Source organism: Felis catus, chromosome A3 (assembly GCF_018350175.1).
Source record: "Felis catus isolate Fca126 chromosome A3, F.catus_Fca126_mat1.0, whole genome shotgun sequence".
Classification (NCBI taxonomy): Eukaryota; Metazoa; Chordata; class Mammalia; order Carnivora; family Felidae; genus Felis; species Felis catus.
This window is the reverse complement of record NC_058370.1, coordinates 140,143,093-140,156,968: the sequence shown is the minus strand read 5'-3', so window position 1 is coordinate 140,156,968 and position 13,876 is coordinate 140,143,093.

The window sequence follows — 13,876 nt, the reverse complement described above, 5'->3', positions numbered from 1 at the left end:
GGCTCAAGCTGCCTCGTGGTGTGGGCAGCATACAGCCCAGAGGCCCTGGGGGTGTGGCTGGCAGAGGTGTGGCTAGTGGAGGTTTAGTGGTTATGAGTTGTGTTTTGGAGGTTCACACGTAGGTTTGAATTCCACACAGGCCACCAATTAGCACTGTGAACTAGTCAAGTCAGGAGAGCACATACCCCAAGACATTCAGGTTTCTGTTCTAAGGAAATTAATCAGCAAAGACTTTTTGAGCATCTTACAGCTAATGTCAGGAGCCATCTAGGAGCTTGGGAAGCATCACCATTGCAGGGACCAAAGGTGCATGTGTTCATATAAACATCTGGCAGTTGTCTCATGGTGCGCACTTTCTCTAAATGCTTCCAGAAACCAGTTTCCAGTCTAGTCCCATACCACTGCAAGTCCAGTGGGGAGGGTTTGTCTCTCTCCCGGTCACTCCTGAACAGTCAGCATGGATGCAGTGCCTGGCACATCGTAGGTGTGTGTCCCAGCACGTAGCTGGCCAAAGTTACCCACTCGTGACTCCTGTAGTCACACTCATGTTCCAAAGCTCGTACTGACCAGCCTGTGTGATGTGTTCATCACTGTCTTTGATCCTCTCATCCCAGAGTCTGTGCTAAATGCCTTTTCATGTGCCTTCTGATGTGGGAAACAGAGGCAGAACGAAATGGCAAATAAAATTAAATTTCCTTATAACCTGCAGCCCATTGGCCAATACTTGAGGCTGGCAGAGTAAAACCTTTCTCCAGAAACTCCCTACTGTCTTAATGCTAATGCTTTGCTAGGACATAGCATAGCATAGCTATGAGCATATACTCTATGAGCATAGAGCATAGCATAGCATAAACAACCTTAGCCTGACAATAACCAGGCCTCCAGTGTCCTGGAAGTCTGTAGCGTATGAAAATCTCACTGGAAACTTCCCCTGGACTTTATTTACCCCAACTCCCAAATAGTCTCTTCATGGTCCCAGGGAAGTTCTTCCTGCCCATGGGCCCTGTCCTTGTGCTTTAATAAAATCATCTTTTTGCATCAAAGACATCTTCATGAATTCTTTTTTTGGCCATCAGCTCCAAACCCTATCACCTAAAACTTCATCATTTGGCGCCCAATGTGGGGCTATGAGTCTTTTCATCTGGACTCTGAGCAGTGCAGTCTTGGTGAGTACTTTCTCTTCATTTGCTCTCATTTCAGGGGCTTTTTGAGAAGTTTGGTCTTACTGGAATGCTTTCATGTCGATTGTTCAGGCTGCAATCCTCTAGCCCATGGCTACTCTATGGGGAGGAGAAAGCCTGCCTTTTGGCTGGAAGTTAGTACCCTGGCCGGAATGGTAATAAGACCCAGAAACTTGATCTCCTCTCTTCATTCCTGTCCTTATACAAAGTTGTCTGTCTTGGGCATGGGACAATCACCTAAGGCACTAGCATGGCTCCCAATCTTAAGACTCCTGTATGAGGTTTCCTCCTCATTCATGTAATACGATCCCCTCCACATCCCCGGTCTAGCTGCTTCTGGCCACAGGACCTCTGTTCAGAGCCAGCCAAAACCAGTACTCGGCTGAATTAAAACCCAACTTGGGACCATTTCCTAGGAAGTTGACTGTAGGGACTACACGTGTTGGAATGTTGCTTAGATCATGATGGATTTCTAGATTTACTGTTTTCCATCTTTGTCCTCAACTACATAATTGGTTTTTGAAAACCTTTCCAGTGCTTTCCATGAGTTAAAAATGGTGAGTTCTTTGTGGCCTTCTCAGCAAGGCAAACCACAGTACAACGCAGCATTGCCCCAAGGCACACATGCTCCATATACCAGCACCCATTTATAGTCTAGAATACAGTGGGGAAGTGAGGGGAGGGCAGGCCTCCCTCCTACATGGCCTCTAATGGCAGCGGTGATCATATGGATTTTATTCATATAATAAATGAATTATTTATTCATATAATAAATGAATTAAAGCGACCTTGGGTCGCTTTGACACTTCAGGAACCTCTGACATATCCTGTGAGTGGGACGCCACTCAGGAGTCATGGGCAGGGGGATTTTTGTGGTAATGGACCTTCTCTCTTCAGTCCCCAGGAACTCTCCCTTGGGATGCCTTTTAACTCACAATTTTGGATTTGCAATTTGGACTGCAAAATTTGGTAAAGGACTTATCTTCTGTAACACTGCATGCCCATAACAGGATCTGGCAGTAAGATCTCTTCTGCAGGAAACAGCAAATGGACAGATGTACCCTTGGTCCTGGACTTCATGGCTCTAAATCAGGACCCATATATCAAGGCTTTTTGCAGAATGTTTTTGTCTGAAATATGCTTGGCTAGTAAACTCCCTCCTGATATTGAATGTCTAGCAGGCCTCCTCCTGATAGAACTCAGTTGTTGGAGGAAAAAGGCCATCCCTGATGAAGGGGTGCTGACTCTCTCACTGTTACTAATAGTGGTGGCTTCTCCCTCATTCACTTCCCAGGTTAATGGCTCTCATTGGAGCCAACTGGTTAGTCTACCCCGGGGCGGGGGGGGGGGGGGGGACTTTAAGGAATATTCCCAAGCAGAGCAGCTGCCAAAACTCTCTTTGTTTTGGGGAAATTCCTGGTCTTCTCCACCCTGACATGGACTGCCTAATCCCACTAGCCAGTGGAAAACAAAACAAAACAAAAACATGGTATGTGCCCCTCTGTTCCAGCTGACAAGGTTAGAACCAGGAATCTTCTTCCTCTGCTGTCAGCTAGCACCTCATCTCTTCTGCCTTCCCCTCCCCCTCCTCCTGTGTCTGCACCACCTTGGGGGTGGCCTGCATAACTGGTTCCTCTATCATCCTCAGTGCCTTGGGCACCATCGTTCCTCCTCCCACCCTCCGAGTCCACCCTCCGCATCAGGAGTGAAGAGCACCCCCTTGGACCACCCACTTCAGATTCCCCCACTGATGTCCCAGGTAAAAACTGACAATGGGGAACATATTGATTGTCTCTTAAGTGGACCCAAGTGGAAAATATTTGGTGTTTAAACTAATTCAAGCTTGTTGGTTTAATTAAGATAGATGTGTCTTTAGAGTTATTAGCATTAAATATGAAACTTTTATTCTACCTAGGTTTGCTAAAGTTCAAATAAGCTCATGCTATCTCTGTTGTAATTTGTTAGCAAAAATATGACTTAAAATAATAGTTAATTCTGTCTCAAAGTTTTCATGGGTAATTAAGATAGTTTTAAAAATCTTTGGTAACCTAAAACTTTAAAGTTTTGCTTGCATGATAAATGGGATTAAATTCATTGGACATCTAGGTCTTTTCTAAATGAGATGAAGTGCTAAAGCACTGATTACTAAAGATAAGGCTTATCTGCTTTTGACTTCTCATTGCAGAGAAACTAAGGATATTTTGGTCTGTTGGAAAACATGCTTTGTGCTTAATTGACTCATGAACTTGCCATCTAAAAATTCTGGTGTAATAGTTCACAATCGGTTATTACTTAGTTTTCACTGGAGACTAAAGTCTCTAAGAGTTAAAATTCCGCTAAGTGTAACTAAGACAGATGGAAATAAGGAAAGGAACTCTGTAAGTAAAAAAGTAGGAGATGTGTAGGAAAGATATAAGGAATGGCAATGCATTTTTATTGAAGGTAAAAGAATATAATTTTGTCCGAAATGAGACTGGTTGTTTGGAGAGAAATGACTTGGGACAAAATCTGAATGCAAAGGAAAAGTCCAAAAGACTTTCCAAAGGAAATCTTGGGAAAGGAATTTTATTTGTGGTCAGGACAGACTAAGGTTAAAATAAATGGATTTTTTAAATACACTGGTATAAGGCTAAAATTCTGCTTTTCTCTCTGTTCAAAAGACAAAGTTTTCTTGGATTGTTGATCTGCTCTTTTTTTTTTTAAGTTTATTTATTTATTTTGAGAGAGACAGAGAAGACATGAGTGGGGAGTGGCATAGAGAGAGGGGGCAGCGAGAATCCCAAGCAGGTTCCTTACTGGTAGTGCAGAGCCTGACCCAGGGCTCAAACCCACGAAGCCTGAGATCATGACCTGAGCTGCAACCAAGAGTCAGATGCTTAACTGACTAAGCCACCCAGGCACCCTGATCTGCTCTTAATAAAAAATAATATGTAAATTTTTTTTTTCTCTTTTGCCCACCTGAAATACAAAAGCTTTAGGTTTCGTCTTTATCAAGTCTTTGATTGCTTAGTTAAAACTCCTCAATGTCAAAGGAGCTAAGTTTTGCTAACCCCTATCTAACCCTACATATTTGCTTCAGAAATCTCATATTGCCATCCTGGTTAAATAAGTAAAGATTTATAATGATTGATAATACTATTTAGAATGTGCTCTATAACTTTCTAAGGTTTTTAACAAACCTTACTAGGACTTATATTATAAATGAAGTCTTTTTGACCAATTAGGCCTTTTTCTTTGGTATGTTAAGTGGAAAGCCCTGTCAAATAATGGTAAACTTTAGGTTACATTTGAGTAAATGCTATAACTATTCTAGAGATTATATGCAATTCCTACTTATAACATGTTCTGATATAAGGTCATCACTTAATATTCTGATTATGTAAGTGTTGTGTGCCACAGAAAGTGAATTTCCTTGTCAATTGCATCTAAGGAACTCTCATCAGATCTTGAATCATGTCCATATTTGAGCCTTTTTCTTACAGTTTTGTGACTTTTGTTGGAAATCTTACCGGTGCTCCAATATGTGCTCTTCCATATTAAGGAAACTTTCTCAAGATATCCATGACATACAATAATAGGATAACATATTCCTCTGTAAACAAACTAAAGCATTTAACTTTTCTCTACCTAAACACTTTGGAATTCACAAACTCCGGGAGTGTTCTTTCTTCCATGGCAATTACAGTTATTTGCATAAGTTCAATGAGAATCTTCTCCTTGGAATCAGACACCATTGGAAACATTGGTTATTTTACCAAGACCCAGACTGGAACGTCAAATGTGAGATACATGCATAGACTCGGAAATGACCAGACAACTCTAAAGAACTAAGACTGACTTTATGAAGCCTGATGCCAATAAAGCCCCTTGGAAATGTTGGCCTGACACCTGCTGACAGAGTTCCCAGCAGCTTCACCAGGTGAGTAAGGAAGGTCACTTCCTGGCAGGTGCAGGAACCCAGGATATCTTTGGGACCTCATAGAATGAATTCACCCAAATCTACAGATGTTGCAGGCATGTCTGATGGCAAATATTTGGCTTGGCTTCTGGCCTGGGGAGGCTACTGAAAAGTTCAATGTAGATTCCTTATGAAAAGTTCCAGCAAATCAAACTTTAAAAGATCTACATGATCAGTCAGTACTCTTGCTGAGCTTATGTAAATAATTAGGCCAAGTCTGTTAAAACTGAACTTGTTTTACAAACAAACTAATCTATATTTGGCTATCTCTGGAAATGAGGGTTGTTAGAGAGAAAAATTATGTTTTAATAATGCACCTTTGTAGATGTTAAATTCTAGTTCTGATAGTCTTTAAATGTTGTTTTCCTAAACTGGACAACTTGAGGTAAACTTCAGAGAAATTGTCACAATAGCACAGGTATGCACAACCTTTGTGCTTGTTATTCTGTGGGGATAACAGGAACCCATGAGCATAGGATTATTTAAACTGTGGTAGAGCCCCTCCTTAAGGAATGTGGTTGAGGCCTCCTCAGAACCAAGGAAGGCAACATGGCGCAATCAACACCTAACCATGTGTGCATAACTCTGACACAACTTTGTAACTTGGACTATGTCCAATCAGACTATATGTGTCACCATATATGGGAGACAAAGAAATAGAAATTGCATAAAAGGCTACATCCCACTGCTCTTGGGGATCAACCTTTTTGGAGTTTTAGCCCACGGAGCCCATGCCTGCACAAATAAAGGGGCTTCCTGGAAAGAAGAGCCTCAGTGTCCTGACTCTCTGTGCAAGAATCCTGCTACATTTCATGGGGGCTCACGTTGGGGATTTGGAGACAGTGCATTTCCACCTCCTTCATCGTCGGTGTGTGAACCTCGGAGCCCCGGGAGAAGTGACCTCACCTGGCACCAGCGGATCACTTGATCCAAAGGAGACTAGCCTTCTGGCGCCCTGGGACGAGGACCCTGTGTGTGTGCAATGGAACCCGTGAGGCCCAGGAACCAGCTCAGCAAGCGCCACCCATCAGACTGGTAAGAACCCAGGTTCATTTTGGTTGATCTGCCCCTAAGAGGAAGAAAGGGAGCCTGATCACCTCCCAGAGGTGCCTGAATGGTTCCATAAGGAGTGAGGAACAAAGCCCCAATTCTAAGGTGCTGGGTGCTGGGCAGCAGGTTGGAGTTGCTGTGTGGACTGTGTGTGAATGAGACAAAGGAAAGAAAGGTTCCTACCTGACCAAAGGGCTGAAGTGAGTGTTGAGCCCCAACCTGTGCTTCTGTTGTCACCTCGTTCAGCTTAAGGCAGCGTCAGACTTCCTAGGGAGTCTGATCCAGGCCAGGGCTTAATCCTGAACCTGCCAATGCTAAAGAGGCGTCTGAAGTTTCTCTTGGAGGATGGAGAGCCCTGGCCTCCTGTGGCAGGTGTTCCGTACAGTACTATCTTACAGGTAGATCTATGTTGTAGAGGAGAGGGTAAATGGTCAGAAGTTCCTTATGTGCAGGCTTTCTTTGCCTTCAAGGGGCCAAGAAAGGCAAGAATTTGTAGACTCGCCTCCTGAGGCCTCTCCTCGGGAAGAGCCACCTGCTAGACCCTCATGCCCTCCTCATCCAGGATTGCCAGGGATAAAAAAAAAAAAAAAAAAAAAAATTCTCCTCCTAAAATCAAGTCCTGTTCAAAGTATCTATTGACTGAAATGCCTCAGGGTGTATTTGGCCCCATAAAGGTTCCATTTTCCTTGCAAGATTCTAAGGATCAAAAGGACCTGGGCAAGTTTTCAGATAACCCTGATGAATATATAGAAGTGTTCCAAAACCTTACCCAGGTTGCTAAAAAACCAACTAACCAACTAACTAAGAATGTTTAGATCTGTAACAAAAATTCTTTGTGTTTAATGGATTCATAAGTTTGCCATCTAAAAAAATTCCAATGTAACAGATAGTCCACAATTGGTTACCACTTAGTTTTCACTGGAGACTAAGGTTTCTAAGAGTTAAAATTCTGCTAAATGTAATTAACACTGATAAAAATAAGGAAAGAAACTCGTATGTAGAAAAGTAGGAGATATGTAAGAAAGATATAAGGAATGGGAATACATTTCTGTTGAAGGTTAAAGAAAGTAATTTTGTCCCAAATGAGACTGGTTGTTTGGAGAAAAAAGGGCTTAGGTCACAATCTCAAAGCAAAGGAAAGTTGTAGAAGGTTTGTGAAAGGAAATCTTTGGGAAGAAATTTTATATGTGGTCAGGATGGACTAAGGTTAAAATAAATGGATTTTAAAAATACACTAGTATAAGATTAAAATTCTGCTTTACTCTCTGTTAAAAAAGCAAAGTTTTCTTGGATTGTTGGTAAGCTTCTGATTTAAAAACAAGAGGTAAACAAAAGCTTTTTTTCCCCTTTTGTCTGCCTAAAAAGATGGGGGAAAATATGATTTTAACCAAAAGGGCAGGACAGCACGCCCTTTTGAGTTGTTTTACTCAAGCCTTGGTTGAAATTGCCCCTGCTTTGATCCAAAGCCTGGGGAGACGGTGACAATGTCCTCACTGCCGGACTCCAAATGTTCCACGTTTTGTTGTTTCTGTTTAGCATGGGAGTGGATGCCTGTGCCACATAGGGGATCGACAACTATGATATATAGGGGCCTTTTACTGGAATACGTAGGAGCCATTTTGCTACGCTTAGCCCAGTGTCTGCCAATTTGTAATAATAGGTATACATCGTATACATGTTTATCCACATGGCTGGAACATACTTCTGTGGGCTCTGCTGAAAAGGGCAAGGGAATAGATCTCTACTTTGGCCCATTTAGCCCCCCCCCTTGATGGCCAATTTTATCCTTACAAAAAATGGTTTTTACCGGCCTTTTAAAATATGTTTCTAAAGACAATTACTGTTGGGCCAAAATAAAAGTACATCCTTCTACAACCAGGGAAGTCTTGCTTGGTCACAGTCGGTACGCCCAAAGTCCTGCAGGTGGAAAACAGAGGGATAGGAGAAATCAGGGAAGACCAGGTCAGCTCTCAGAGGTAGGGTCAAGCCTGTATAAGAGCGACTGCTCCCAGCACCTTGCAAGACTGACAAAGCTTTTGGCTGCCAGTCGCACAGCCAGCCAGAATGCAGGGCCAGGAGATGAGACTTCTTCTGCTGTCCAACTATCAGGGTCAGGACAGGAGGCTTCTCCTGGCCAGCTATGGAAAATTAAGATAAGGGATACCTCTTCCTCCTTTTCCTGTAGATGGGCAATTCCCCAACCAAGGTCAATACTCTCAGGCATGCATTCTGAAAAATTGGGATGATTTTGATCCATAAACTCTGAGAAAAAACAACAACAACAACTGATTAATTTTCATGGGGCTGGAGGTCCTATAAGGAACTTCCGGTTTCCTACTGGGGCCCAAGAAGTTCCATCCCAAGATCCTAATTGGGACTATGCTCATCCCATTGAGAAATTGCATGGCCCCCACTTCCAAGTTTGTGCTTTAGAGACGTTAAGGATGTCTAAGGTTAAGCCCTTAAATTATGCTGAATTAAGCCACTGTTTTACAAACACAGAGTGAGAGCCCGAGGGCCTTCCTGAAGAGGTTGAGGGAGGCTCTCATTAAATATATGAGATTTAAATTTAAATATATAAACTTATATATTTAAATATAAATATATGACACCCCTGAGGCTGAGACAATTTTAAAGGACAAATTTTTCACTCAATCAGTCCTAAATATTCAGAGGAAATGCAAAAATCAGCTGTTGGCCCGGAAGGGGCCCTGGAGGAGTTCTTACGAGCTGCCAATCGGGGAGGTTACAACCGAGATCAAAATAAAAAAGAAAACAGGAAAGGAGGCTTAAGAAAAATCTGAGGCCTTAGTCTCGGCCTCATGCACTGTGTCAGACCAGACTGCTGGATGGCCTGGCACCAAATGCCACTTATGTGGCCAGTGAGGGCACGGGAAATGAGACTGCCCTCAGAAGGGACAACAGAAGTCAAGGCCCCGCAAGCCACGCCCCTTGTGTGCAGACAGTCCCTGGAGGTCTGAAGGCCCTCGGGGATCCCCATCTGCAGGGCTCAGATAACCAGTGGCCTCAGAAGGGACTGATGGGGCCTGGGGCTCCTCAGGGTGGCTCCCCAGAACCGGCTGTTTATCGGAAGCCCGTAACCTTGGGTAACTGGAAAACTCAGGTAACTAAAAGGCCGGTTCATTTCCTTCTTGATCCCGGAGCTACCTTCTCTGTCCTCCTTTCCACTCCTGGCCAACCGTCCAAATACAACATAATTTTCTGTCTCCGGAAAACTTATAACTAAATTTTTCTCTCTGTCCCTGGAATGCATATGGGGAAAACTAATTTTTTTCTCATTCTTTCCTGATAATGCCAGAGACCCTTACTCCCTTGCTAGGAAGGGACATTATAACTGAATTAGAGACTATAGTGCTACTAACTCCAGGATAGATAAACAATTGTGTGAGTTTGGGGACATTACTGGACATTGTAGGCTGTAGATACCAGGCTTCAGGAAAATAGCTTCCCTGCTCTATCAATTTTTAAAGGAGACTCAATCCCACCTACTCTTCCAAGGAAATAAACTGGGGTCTGACTCATGGACGCTGTCTCCAGCCCTCAGATGGTTACAAACAGAGAAGGGGCAATTACAATTACCGAGCTAACAGAGCTAAAAGATCATTAAAGCCCGGCATCAGGCCTTTCATTTAGCGGGGGGATAAAACTTATCAAACGGCCCAAAGTATGTTTACTGGGAAGAATCTGTCAAGGACATTTCAGCAAGTAGTATCAGCCTGGGAAGTCTGTCTTAAAAATAATCCTCTCCACCCCAAACTTGCTCTCCCAGGCAATCAAGGAACTGGAGGCTGTCCAGGTAAGAGTGACAATTAGGTCTCACTCGTGCCAAGGTCAAAGGAATGCCAACATCTGTTGGTATGAGTTGATACTTTTATTAATTGGGTAGAGGCCTTCCCTTTAAAGAAATGGAAAAGGCACAAGAAGCAATAAAAACTCTACTTTATAAAATAATACCCAGTTTCAGCATACCAAAACATTTGCAAATTAATAATGGTAAACAGCTGCCTTGACTCTTTCTCTGGTAGGACTCCCGGGTCTTGAAAACGTTTTATACCTCGAGATAAAGCAAACTGCCTGTTTATATTCAGCAAAGCTCTAAATAACACCTCACAAGCATTAGATGCTTTAAATAAAAAATTAAATAACATTAGGGCCAGACTCTTGGAGAACGGAACCACTGTTGATTCCTTATTGCTTCTCCATCACCTGTGTTATGAGAGATCCCCTGACATGTGTTGTTTCAATATTACTGATAATTCTCACAGAGTCTTAGAACCAATAGATGACATTCAGGCACAACTGGACAAAGTCAGGGTCTCTCCTGGATTGTTTGACTGGTTTGGGAACTGGGGACATTATCTTAAGATGCCATCTTGTAGGTCAGTATAATCTTTACTTTGTGTTTTTCTCTTTGTGTCTGCAAAGGTGTTTATGCCGTCTCATGCCTGCCAACCTTCCTGTCAAACCGTTCTGTGGGCCACTCGACCGACCCTTGGGTAGACTCTAACTGCTGTACCCCCATACCGTCCCTTATCAGCTTGAAGAAGCCAGGAACTCCGTCCCTGTTCTCTAACCAGTTACAGGCCTGTTCCAGGGGAGAAATAAATGGGGAAAGGGTTAACATTAGGCAGGGAGAGATAAGGGACCTTCAGGGAGGCAGACTACAGCTGCAGTTGGGAGGCTGAAGAAGCAGACGGGGTTCTCCCCTTATGAAATCCCTTTTGGGCACCCTCCCGCCATTATCAAGGCATAAGGGGGGATCTAAATGAGACAGGCAATCTAACCCTAAGGCAACAGATGAGGGCCCTTGGCTTTACTCTAACCACCTTACACCACTGGGTTAGGGACCGATTACCCGTGAGTCTGATCATAGATGCTCACCCCTTTAAACCAGGAGATGCTGTATGGGTGAAGGAGTGGAATATCCAACCCCTAAAACGCCTCTGGAGGGGCCGTTCACTGTCATTTTGTCCACCCTTACTACAGTAAAGGTAGCTGAGATGGGTCCCTGGATTCACCACAGTAGAGTGAAACCAGCCTCTCGAAACTGGGAGTGCGTTCCTGATCATCAATGCTGGGCAAGCTGACCACACGGAAGAAGCAATCTGCAACTCCCGGGGCTCCAGGAGACTGCGGCCCTGCTTTAGTCACTCGGAAGCTGACTGATGTACGCGCGGCAGAAACCTGAGGAAACGACAGTGCGGAGAAACAAAAGACTGGCCTTATTTTCCATATCTGTTTCCTTACTGTGATGCACTGTCAACCCTTGTGTCTCACTGTCATTGTGATTCTTGCTCTACTCTTCACCGTGGGATTGGCCGAGGCCGCCCCAGGCGGCTGGGAGTGTGGTGAGAGGTCTCTGTTTGCACCCACCTTCCTTTGGTGGATAGGATGCCTCCTTGGTGTTGGTTGCTTCTCATCTGGACCCCTTCTGTACACCTAGATTCCTCATCATGTGACCCATGTATTCGCACAACCAGGTGAGGTCAGTCAACACCTGACTCTACCACACCCACTTCTCGTGCCAGGGAACGATCCTGGGGCCCTGCAGACACAATCAGATCACCTATTCCATCAGCCACCTGGGGGTCAATACACTTGTTTTGACCTGCAGTGCTCCCCAACTGAGGAATGGTTGGAGGTTCGACACTCCCCAGGTGGGGGGGGTGGTTATCAGCCAGACCCAGGTTACTAATCCCCACCTGCCAGTCTCTGCACTTTTTAATGTGTTCGGCTAATAACAAAAAACCCTTTGTTGGTTCACAATTGCAGAGGTCTACTGTGGGAATGAGAATACAAGCTCAATGACAAATATATGTGTGAACAGTTCCTGCCCCCATCCACGTGTTATGGTGGGCACTGGGCTTACGGCTTCTGTTGGAGCTGTGTCTCCTGGGCCACTTGGAAAGGTAAAGATAAGGTAGCACTCCTCTAAAAGGGGGCTGCAACCTCCAGCTGTAGGCTGGAAGCCTGTAACCCCATTAATTTTACTATCTTTAATCCAGGAGACCCAAAATGGGAAAATGGCCTCAGGATTGGTGTATATATATGTGAGCGAGGCCCTGACCCAGGAACTGTGTTGTACTTCAAGAGGGTTACGGTCTCTGAGCCTCAACTCATGATGTCTTTCGTTCCTTTTATGAGTAAATAAAAAGTAGCCCTCCCCCCATCTCTGCCACAACAGGAAACCTGTTCCTTGCCTTAGAAGAACCAATAGCCCAGACCCTGAAGATCTCTTCTTGCTGTGTATGTGGGGGAACCAACATGGGAGATCAATGGCCATGGGAGGCTAGAGAAGTAGATCCCCATGAACCTGATAGTGGAAAAGAATACCCCTGTCCTACTACCAGGTTTGGCTCCTCAAAACCTCACTTATTGGGAAAAACTGCCTTGCCCCATGGGGAAGAAAGTTCACCATTTCTGTTGGAAGCTTAACATGCCTCGGCCAAAGATTTTGTAATCAACCTCCCGGCAAATGGTGGGGGTACCCAGATCTCCTAGAACCAGATCCCCACCCTTTGTCTAACTTCTCCTGTCTCTGAGAGGCCTGGGACAATGTCCATGCAGCCATCGAATGGCGGGCCCCAGGTGGACTATACTGGATTTGTGGAAGGACAGCCTATACAGTACTTCCCTCAGGCTGGTCAGGGTCATGTGTGCTGGGAACTATTCGTCCATCTTCCTTCCTGCTCCCACTTGCCAGAGGGGAACATTTGGGAGTCCAAGTGTATGGGGACAGGGAGACGTGCCCTACAAATTGGCAATTGGAGAGGTGATGAATGGCCTCCGGAGCATACAATCCAATATCATGACCCTGCCACCTGGGCAGAGGATGGGTCCTGGGGCTACCGCACTCCCATTTACATGCTAAACCGCCTAATCAGACTTCAAGCGGTTGTTGAAATTGTAACCAGTGAGACGGCCAGAGCTCATAACTCACTAGCCAAGCAGCAAACCAAAGTGCTCAATGCCATCCATCAAAATTGCTTGGCCTCAGATTACCTGCTTGCTTATGAGGGAGGAGTTTGTGGAAAGTTTAACCTGAGCAAGTGCTGCCTACAGATAGGTGATAAAGGAAAAGTCATGGAGGAGATCCCAGATGGAATGAGAAAGGTTGCTCATGTCTCTGTCCTGACCTGGAAAGGTTGGGATCCCAGGGAGGTATTTGGAGGATGGTTTTCAACCCTCAGGGGATTCAAAACCCTCATGGGAATTATCCTCTTGATTTTGGGAGTTTGCTTAGTCCTACTTTGCCTCGTTTCCCTGGTTATACAACCTGTCTCCAGCCTCCTTGAGGTAATGGTCAAAAGGAGAATGGCCACGCGTGTGATGATGTTACAGAAATATAAACCTCTTACCAAGATGATGTTTTTTGACCAAACATAAGGGGTCCAAGCATCCAAGGGGAGAATATGGTAGGGTCCCCTCCCTAAGGAATGTGGACGAGGCGGCCTCAGAACAAAGGAAGGCAACGTGCAACGTGGCCCAATCAACTCCTATCCGCATGTGCTTAACTCTGACACGACTCAGTAACGTGGACTGTGACCAATCAGACTCTATGTGTCACCATATATGGGAGACAAAGAAGTAGAAATTGCACAGAAGGCAACATTGAACTGCGCCAGGGCTCAGCCTTGTGGGGTTTTAACCTGCTGAGCCCGAGCCG